Source organism: Trichosurus vulpecula, chromosome 5 (assembly GCF_011100635.1).
Source record: "Trichosurus vulpecula isolate mTriVul1 chromosome 5, mTriVul1.pri, whole genome shotgun sequence".
NCBI classification, from domain to species: domain Eukaryota; kingdom Metazoa; phylum Chordata; class Mammalia; order Diprotodontia; family Phalangeridae; genus Trichosurus; species Trichosurus vulpecula.
The window spans coordinates 246957868-246968329 of NC_050577.1; the positions used below are offsets into that span (position 1 = coordinate 246957868).

Consider the following 10462-nt stretch of genomic DNA (forward strand, 5'->3'; position numbering starts at 1 on the left):
TGTGACCTTGGGCAGGTCACTTAACCTTTGTTTGCCTCAGTTTCCTCAACGACAAAATGGGGATATTAATAGTATATTCCTTCCCAGAGTTATTGTAAGGCTCAAATGAGATATTTATAAAGAGCTTAGCACAGTGCCTGGCACATAGCAGGGGCTATATAAATGCTAGCTATTATTTGTATTATTATTATTATCATTAGGGGCAACACCAATGGATGGGAATGAGATCTGGGTTCTAGTCCTAGTCTTACCACTAACTAGCTGCATAACCACAAATTGATTTACATTCCCAGACCCCAGTTTTCTTATTTAAAAAAATGAGCTGACCACTGCTGGCTGTGCCTGTGTCGAGCTGTTTGCACCCACGGGAGCTAGAGCCTCAAGTAAATTATGTCAGTGGAGCCTCCCCAACCACCAAAACCCCCCACCCATCCAGTCTCTCTTCATCTCCTGGGAGAGGAACGATTCACCATCTCTCATGAAAGGGTACCTCATCCCCAGTCCCTTGCCAACCCAGCAAACCAGGACCTTTTCAGAGACTGTGAGAGCATCTAAGGGACCCATCTGCAAGGGGGTCTGTAAATGCTTTTGCCACTCCAAAGGGGATGACTTCATTATACCAGCTGATGGTGGCCCAGATATCTTCCTTCATATCTCCAATGTTGAAGAATACATGCCTATGGAAGGAGATGAAGTCACCTACAAGATGTGTTCAATTCTACCAAAGAATGAAAAGCACCAGTCTGTGGAAGTTATCACTTACCTGGCACCAGGCACCAAACATGAGACCTAGTGGGGACATGTCATCAGTTCCTAGGTGACTTCCTGGTACCCCTGCTTCCTCTCTTCTCTCCAGCTTGGCTCTCTTGAAGGACACTGTTCTGGGAGGGGAGGTGGGGCAAGTTTTAGGGACAAACAGATGGGTTACAAGTAAATTTTGACCAAAGGGTAGGACAGGAGTGGATACTCAAGGGTCAAATTGTTAGATGTGACTTACCTCCTGAAGAAAGGAGTGGAAGACCAGGGGCAAGGGAACAGGGGTGAGGGGAAATGCCTTGATTCTTTATCACCTGAAATGTACTATTTTTTAAAAAAGAAGAAGAAGAAGCTCAGTAGCTGAGTAGAGGATTAAACTTTGAGCTCAAAGAGATATAGAAAGGGCACTTGGGGTGTGCTTTTTTCCTAACATTCTGTCTGGGTAACTCCACACAGACTCCGCACAGACTGACCTTCTCGCTGTACCTGTCTATGCTAGTACTTTATACCACCAAGTTAAACCTCTGGGACAGAGGCCCAGTAGGAACCCATGATAGGCAGTTTAGATTTTCTTCCCTGATGTCCCAATCCTATAATGACTCAGCTTGTCACCTCTTAGTGTCCTTTGCTATTCTTAGATGTAGCCTCTGCCTTAGCTTTCAGCCAGAATTACCAATTAATCAGAATGGGGCTGACCTGAAGATGATGGAGACTTGGGAGAAGCAGTTGAGTTCAGGGAATGAATCTGGATTCTTAGGAATTTATTTCAGTGCCTTTCTTGAGGGGTATGATTCTCTGGGTGGGGAAGCAGGAGGGTCCAACAACTGGCCAGAGAAGAGGGACTGATAGGAGATCAGGCAGACCAGCCCTTATGTGAATCCCAGGATCTCCTCTGGACACTCATATCCAGTTTTAGCTGTGCTGAATTGTGAGACAAAATCCTTCATTCTCCCGTAAAGTTTTAAACAAGTTTGAGGACTTTCCCGCTCCTAGCAAAGCCTGTGGGCTTTGGTGCTGAGGCGTCGAGTTTGGATTCACATCTCTGGTTTGGCTGGTTTGTGCTCTGTTCGAACCATTATACTGTGAAAGGTGGAACAGTGGGGGCTCCTGTTTAGAAAACGAAACTATCTCTTAAGGTTTGTGCTGAAACACTATCTGACTAAGGGGGTAGTAGCTGGCTTTCTGACAGCCTGGTTAAAGTGAACATTTTAAACACATTTTGGATGGTGTCATTTTTAAATGTGATAAAGTAAATGTTTGGTAATTTTTTAGTGACTAAGGTTTCTGCCTTAAACCAGAAACAACTGCATTTGTGTGCTTGTCTTTGCTACAAGATCACAAGTATTGTAAATACATATACATTTTTTAGGCAAATGAGGCTTTTGAATTTTCTTTGTAATTGGTTTACTGCATTTTCAGTTGCTATTTAAAAGGAAAAACGTATGCTATTTTCTGAACTTTGTGGTTTCTAGAAAATGACAAAAAATTTAAATAATGCTTATTTGCTGATGATTTAAACTGAAGTTCAAGAAATGCTTAACCTCTGTTAAAAAAAAAAAGAAAAAAGGAGAGGTTTGGATTAGATGATCACTAAGATTGCTTCCAACCAGTAGATCACATGATTCAATGAAATCCTTCATCTTAATGGGGTGGCGGGGGGAGACAGGAATTCATTAACATAGACACAGTCAAATGGGAAGAGTTTGGTTGGGTTTTTGGCAATCACTGAATCAATAAAATTGTGTTATGTTGATGATCAACCCACCTTGGGTTCATTTGGGAGGCAGCATAGTTTGGTCTATTACATGTCTATGGTCCTTTGGATTTAGAGTTGGGAAGACCTAAGTTTAAACTCTGCCTGTGCAGCCTTCAGCAAATCAAGGCACTGCTCTGACCCTAAGTGAGAAGAATTTTGGCATCTTTTCCGTGAGGCTGTGGGGAGGCTCAAATGAAATAATGTATTTAACATGTTTGGTGAACCTTAAGGCTATATGTAAATATGAGCTATTACTATTATTAGCTAAGCAATGTAATGTAATGGATAGAGAATGGTCTTGGAATAAGTAAGACTTTGGTTCAAGGCCTACCTCTGACTCATACTGATTTCTCTCCAGTTAGCAATGATCTCTTAATTTCCAAATCCAATGGCCTCTTCTCAGTCCTCATTCTTACTTGACCTCTCTGCTACTGTTGACACTGCTAATCATACTCTCCTCTTTGATACTCTCTTCTCTCTAAGTTTTCTGGGAAGTACTCTCTCCTGGGTCTCCTCCTAACTCTTAGACCATTCCTTCTCAGTCTCCTTTGATGGAATCCTCATCCAGTTCACACCTTCCAAGGTGGCCCTCAGGTTTCTGTCCTGAACACTCTTTTCTCTGTACAACTGCAGCTAATGATTTCATCAACTCCCACAGATTTAGTAACTAAATCTCTCTATGTTGACAGTTCTTAAATCTACTTATTTCTGCTCCCAACCTCTCTGCTGCCATCAATCTTGCATCTCCAAAAGCCTTCCAGGCATCTGGAATGTCCAGGACACAGCTTAAACTCAACATGTTGCCTTAAAACCACCTGTCTTCTACCTTCCCTGTTACTCTCAAGGGCAACACTATCGTCCCCATTCACTCAGACTTGCAATCTAGGTGTCATCCTCTATTCCTCTCTATCTCTCACCTCTCCATATCTAATCTGTTGCCAAGGCCTATTGACTTTACCTTTGCAACATCTCGCAAACTTGCCCCCTTCTCTCCTCTGGCACCGCCCCCATTCTGGTGCAGGCTCTCATCACCTCGCATCTGGATTGCTACAATAGCCTACCCAGGTTGGTCTGCCTGCCTCAAGTCTCTCCCTCCTCCAATCCAGCCTCCATTTAGTGACCAAAGTGATTTTTCTAAAGCACAAGTAAGACCATTATTACCCACTTACTCAAAAAACTCCAATGGCTCTCTGTCACTTCCAGGATCAGATACAAAATCCTATTTTGGTATTCAAAGTCCTTCATAACCTAGCCCCCTCTTACCTTTCCAGTCTTCTTATATCTTTGTTGTTCAGACATTTCTGACTCTTTGTGACCCCATTTGAATTTTTCTTGGCAAAGGTACTGGAGTGGTTTGCCATTTCCTTCTCTAGCTTATTTCACAAATGAAGACATAGAGTTAAGTGACTTGCCCAGGGTCACACAGCTAATAAGTGTCTGAGGCCAGATTAGAACTCATGGAGATGAGTCTTCCTGAGTCCAAGCCCACTGATCTATCCACTGTGCCACCTAGCTGCTCTCTTATACCTTACTCCCTGACATATACTCTTTGCTTCAGTGACACTGGTCTCCTGGCTATTTCATGATCAAGATACTCCATGTCTTGGCTCCAGGCATTTTCTCTGGCTGTCTCCTATGCCTGAAATGCTCATCTCTACCTACTGGCTTCCTTGACTCCCTTTAAGTGCCAACTAAAATCCCACCTTCTACAGGAAGCTTTCTCCAACTCCTCAGTTCCAATGCCTTCCTTCTGTTGATTATTTCCTGTTTATCCTGTATGGAGCTTATTTGTACATATCTGTTTGCATGTTGTCTCCCCTACTGGACTGTGAACTCCTTGAGGTCAGGGACTGCCTTTTGTCTCTTTTTGTATCCCCAACACTTAGCACAGTGCCTAGACACTTAATAAATGTTTATTGAATTACTATTGACTGACTGGGAGGTCTTGTCATTTAACCTTTCAGTGTTCAGGTAACTAAGACTAAAAGTTCTGGAACAGATGCTAATGTTCATTAGTAGAAGGAATTTCCTTCTCAGGAATTCCCTATTCCAAGAAAATCACTAGTCTGGTAGCCAAAATGTATTATTATAGACACAGTCCCTTTGCATTTGCCAAAATGGTAATAAAATAAAATAAAAGGCCTCAAACATTTTCAGTGGTGTACAGAAGGTCACACTGTATTCAAGATAATTAATTTGTTCACTTGTCAAATATAAAACATCACCTATACCCCTCAAAGAGATTACTATCTGTGATCCTTAAGCCAACTTAACCTGCCTTCTTGAGTTGCCATATTCTCCAGAAACACTGAACCTAGAGTATATAGGAGGCCCTGAACAAGTCAAGGATGAAGCCCCCTGCCCTGAGTTGACATAATTTTCTATTTCCAACCCTAACTGGACTCTCAGCGGGTCCTAGAGAGTTGAACCAGCTACAAGACAGACACCAATCAGTCTGCACCAGACTGATAAATTGGGCAGCTGGGACCCTTATAGATAAGCAGATGATCCAATCTTCACAGTCTAGCAGTTCCCAAGGGAAAATAATGCTTCCCCTGCCATCCTGCTCACTTATGCCCCCTTCCTTTCTCTGTCCTTTTTCTTCCCCTTGAGGAGGGGCCTAGCCCTTTGTCCCTCCCTTATGACTTCCTTTTTTTTCTGAAACTCATAAAAACCCAAGGCTCTGCCTGTATCGTGGGCTCCTTTGTACTTGGTATAAGGAGCTCCACATGCATGTTCCTTTCTCTTGTAATGAATCCAGTTACTACTTATGTCTTGTGAAGTCGTTTAACAGTATTGGTGGCAGAGGGGGTAGTATGAAGGCAGCCCAAAAGCTTACGGGTCACTGCTGGAGGCTGAGGATGCTGTCAGTAGCACGCTAGAGGTGCTCTGTTAGAGAGTCATCTTGGGGGCTGTCACTCAACAAGCTGGCGCTGTCCACGTCTGGAGACTCTGACTTGCCCCTCTTGGCCAGCGGAGAGAAAGATCACATACAATGTCTCAGACCAAGCAAAGTTTCATGAAGGCAGTGGCATTTAAGTTGAGTCTTGAGTGTACTATTCCAGTAGGTAGAGATAAAGCAGAGAGTCAGTCAGTCAATAAACATTTATTAAACACCTACTATAGGCTAGGCATTTAAGTATAGCATGAGCAAAGGTGCAACGCCAGGAAATATTTGAGAATTATTTAAAAGTCCTATTTAAACAAAACATAGACTGTATTATAGGAGCTAAAGATAGAATGGGAGACAGATTGTATAGGCCTCTGAATTCCAGACTAAAGAGTCTGTGCTTCATTCCATACTCAATGTTTCCTAACAACTAGAATTAGCCAAAAGCATTATGAGCTGCCTGGAAGATGATGGGTTCCCTCATATTAGAGGTCTCTGGCCCAAGGCTAAATGGCCACATATTAGTAGTATAGCATGTAAGCTCCTCCAGAGGAGGGATTATTGCTTCATTCTTTAAATCCCCAGCCCCTAGCACAATGCCTGGCATCTAGTAGAAGCTTAATAAATGTCTGTTGATTGATTCCTGTTCAGGTATGGTTTACACTGAGATGTATGACTCTGAGATGCTATCATTCTGTGAAGAATATGATCAAAGTGGAGAAATGCTTTAAGGATGATAGAATAAAGTTAGCAGATAATGGAGAGAAAGCAGAATAGCCGAAATCCTAGATCGCTCGCATCTTCTCCAAGAAGCAGAATGATTCTCAAAATAGAGATGGTAAAAATGAATATCCCTAAAGAGGGACCTGAACTCCAAGAGAGATTAGAAGAGAGCTGTTCCACCTCACAGGGATATTATGAAGATCAAAAGAGATGCACAATTTGTGAAAGTTCTTTGAAAACTGTAAAGTGTTGTGTGAACAGAAGGCATTATTAGTGTCCTTAGTCTTGTTAATAATAATAGGGTGTCTGACTGATGCAAATGACTTTAGTTCTCTAGGCACAGATTAATTATGTCCCTGGGATCTGAAAGAACTTGAAGATATGATCTTGTAGACAATCTATGTAATTTTGATGAAATCATGGCAAAATAGAGAGCTGTTGTCTTTGTTTTCAAAATCTGGGGAAAGGAGGATTCCAGAAACCACAAAACAGTATGTTTGATGTAAATCCCTAGCAAAATACTAGGAGATTAATAAGCAGATATTTTGTGAGAACTTGGAAGAGAAAGATAGTAATTAGAAGCCACTGTGTGTTCGTTTAAGAAAAAAGTTATGCCAAACTAACTTCATTTCTTTTATTGATAGTTACTAGACTGGTAGATCAGAGAAATGCCAGGGATGTAGACACTGATTTTCAAAGGGCAAATCTCACAAGATATCCTTGGTACAGTTAGATGAGGTTGCTGGAACAATTATCTACAAATACTATTCTTGCTTAACAGAGTGATAACAAACTGGAGGGAGTCCTCTATTAGCATGCTTTCTATTAAAAGGCTCTGTAATTGGCCCTTTATGGTTCAACAATACTAGTATGACCACGAGGTACACCAATAATCAAGGCAGGCAAAGCTTCCAACCATCCTTCAGCCTTACACTCTGTCCACTAGGGTTTGGGGAACTGGCTTCCCATCCGTCTGCATTGTCCCCAGTAAATCCTTCCCCTTCTGAATATGCCTTTCCTTTCATATATGACGTGAGGTGTATGCCAGGAAAAAGAAAAAAATGGCTGCCCATCTCAGGTCATATATCCATTTCTGGGGCCAAATCGTCTCAAGTAGCTTCCTAAATATATTTTCATTTTCATTTTCATTTTCATTTTCATTTTCTCTCTCTCTCTCTCTCTCTCTCTCTCTCTCTCTCTCTCTCTCTCTCTCTCCCCTCCCAATTCTGAACATTTTCACTGACTGTCCCCCATATCTGGAGTGCCATTCCCTCTCATCTCTTGCTTCCTGACTTCCTTCAAGTCTCATCTAAAGTCCCACCTTCTACAAGAAACCTTTTTTGATCCTCTTTAATTCTAGTCTCTTTCCAATTTATTCTGTATATAGCTTGTGTGTAAATAATTGTTTGCATGCTGTCCCACCCCCAAGTTCTCAGTCTATGAATTCCTCGAGTTGAGGGACTCTTTTACCTTTCTTTGTATCCTCAGCACTTTTTACCATGCCTAGAATATAGTAGGTCCTTAATAAATGTTTATTAACCAATTGACTTTTTCAGCCACTACCAAATAGTTTCAAGCCTTTTTCTTTCACTATTAACTTTGACCAGGCTCCTCTCAGACATATTCTATATAATATGGTATCACCTACCAATTCTTTCTTCCATTAACCCCATGCATTGCCATTTTCACCATATGGATGATTTGCAAAGTACTGTAAAGACCATCAAATGTGTACATAAGTGGAGGATGACCAAACACCTCAGCCCCAGCGAGCCCTTAGGTATGGAACAGCAGATATGACTGGAGAGCCAAAATCTCCAAACAGTTAACTCCTCTAGGAAAATAGAAGGATGGATGATTGGTTACTTCCTAATTACATCGTTTGAGCACTTCTCTAAGTCTCTGTACCACTTCCTTGTTACGTAATTTCCAGCAGATCTTCATACCTAGACAGAATGAGTACATAATATAAGAGATTCATGGAGATGATATAGCACAGGAGAGAACATGAGAACCCACATACTACCTATATGCTCCAGGATTAGAAGAGATTTTTAAATATGGGGAACTGAGCCAAATATATTATAAAAAAGAGCCATTCCCCAGTTGATAAATGGTCAAATGATATAAACAGGCAGTTTTCGGAAGAAGAAATCAATAGTCACATGAAAAAATATTCTAAATCACTATTGATTAGAGAAATAAAAATTAAAACAACTCTGAGGTACCACTTCACACCTACCAGATTGGCTAACATGACAGAAAAGAAAGATGACAAATGCTAGAAGGCATGTGGAAAAATTGGAACACTGGTGCACTGTTGGTAGAATTGTGAACTGATCCAACTATTCTGGAGAACAATTTGGAACTATGCCTGATGGGCTACAAAACTCTGCCACATCCTTTGATCCAGCAATACCACTATTAAGTCTGTATCTCAAAGAGATTAAAGAAAAGGAAAAAGGACCTATTTGTACAAAAATATTTATAGCAGCTCTTTTTGTGAATTGGAAATTGAAAGGATATTCATCAATTGCAGAATGACTAAACAAGTTGTGGTATATGATTATGAGAAATACTATTCTGCTATAAGAAATGATGAGTAGAATGTCTTCAGAAAAACCTGGAAAGACTTATATAAACTGATGCAAAGAGAAGTGAACAGAACCAGGAGAATATTGTACATAACAACAATATTGTATGGATGATCAACTGTGAAAGACTTATCTACTCTGATCAAGACAATGAGCCAAGATAATCCCAAAGGTCTCATGATGAAAATGCTATCCACCTCCAGAGAAAAAAACTGATGAGCTCTGAATGCATATGGAAGAATATTTTTTCATTATCTTTATTTTCTTGCTTTTTTGGCAATATGGTTAATATAGAAACATGTTTTGCATGATTTCAGAAGTATAATCGATATCACATTTCTTACTTTCACAATGGGTAGGGTGGTGGGTCAGGGAGAGAGAATTTGAAACTCAACACTTTTTTAAAAAATATTAAAAATAAATAAATAGTAAATTGAAAGAAAAAAAAGAAAAGGACATAAACTATGGGATTCCTAATTCCCAATCCAGAAAAGGGCAGCTTGGTACCCTGGAATTTTAGGAGCCAGAATACTTGGATTCAAATCTCTGTGACTATGGACAACTGATTTGTGCTCTCTGGGCCCCAGATTCTTCATCTATATGAAGAGAAGGGTTAGACTGGATATGACCTCTAAGTAAGTTCTAACTCTAAATCTATGGCCCTGTGAACTTTTTGTACTATGCCACAGTGAGGCTAGAACCTTGAGGAATACTTACAGGGGACGGTAGGAGCCAACAACAGAAAGATCTGAGACACAGAAGTCAAGCGAGGAGATAAGCAGACCTCACCAAGTGATACAGAGAGGTCAAGGAGAATAAGGATTGGAAAAAGGGTAGCAATAATATCTGAGTCACTAGAGAATTCAGTCATGTGGAGAGAGTTCAAGTGTGTTCTTCCCCATATGTTCAGGATGAAGCAGAATAAAACTTACATTGCATAGATAGAAAACTGTAATGGAAAATTTGAGCAAATCAACCTGCCCACTGTAACGGAGAAAGGCAACATAGTGGTACACAACCACAAGCTTTGATGGAACTCATTTATCTAGCCAGCATCAAAACCACCTAAACAGAAGCCATAAACTCTTAACCATTTGACATTATAAAAAAGTAAGGCTGAAGGGCTTTTGTCGCCTTGAAATATGCTAGGTCCAACTGAACATACTTAAAATAAGAAGAAGAAGAAAAAAGCCTTTTAGTATTTGTTAGTTTCTTGCTAACACAAATCTGATAACAGATTGTTTAGTCCTTGGGTTGTATTAAGTTACAATACAATTTATTTCAGGTGTCAGTAATAATCCATTTAATCCATCCCCCATCATATGACATGAATTACTATTTCTTAGGCATGGTGATAGGAACCTACATGGGATGTTGGGTGTTCTCTCTGGGTTTCCAGACCTCCCAGCTCCCAGAAGGGGAGAGATACAAATCTCCCACCACCAGGTAGATGGAAGACAAAGAGAACTTGCTTCAAAACACCAGCACAAAGTTATTTCACCTGCCTTCCTTCCCATGACCCCCAATTTAATTCTCTCCATATACAATACCTTCTTGACTCTTGACTCTTCATGACCTGAATAATAATTCACATTTATGTAATGCTTTAGGGTTTGTAGATCATTTTCCTCCCACTAACTCTCAGAAGATGGTGCAAACATTAGTAGCCTCAATTCCCAACAGGGAGATTAATACAGCAGGTGAGGTAGATTCAAACCCAAATCTCATGATACCAAGTTCACC

The 10462-nt window shown here is 40.6% G+C and overlaps 1 pseudogene; it reads left to right on the forward strand.

Moving 5' to 3' along the window:
• Positions 1-390: 390 nt before the first annotated feature.
• Positions 391-817, forward strand: LOC118852300 (annotated as a pseudogene).
• The last annotated feature ends 9645 nt before the right edge of the window (positions 818-10462 follow it).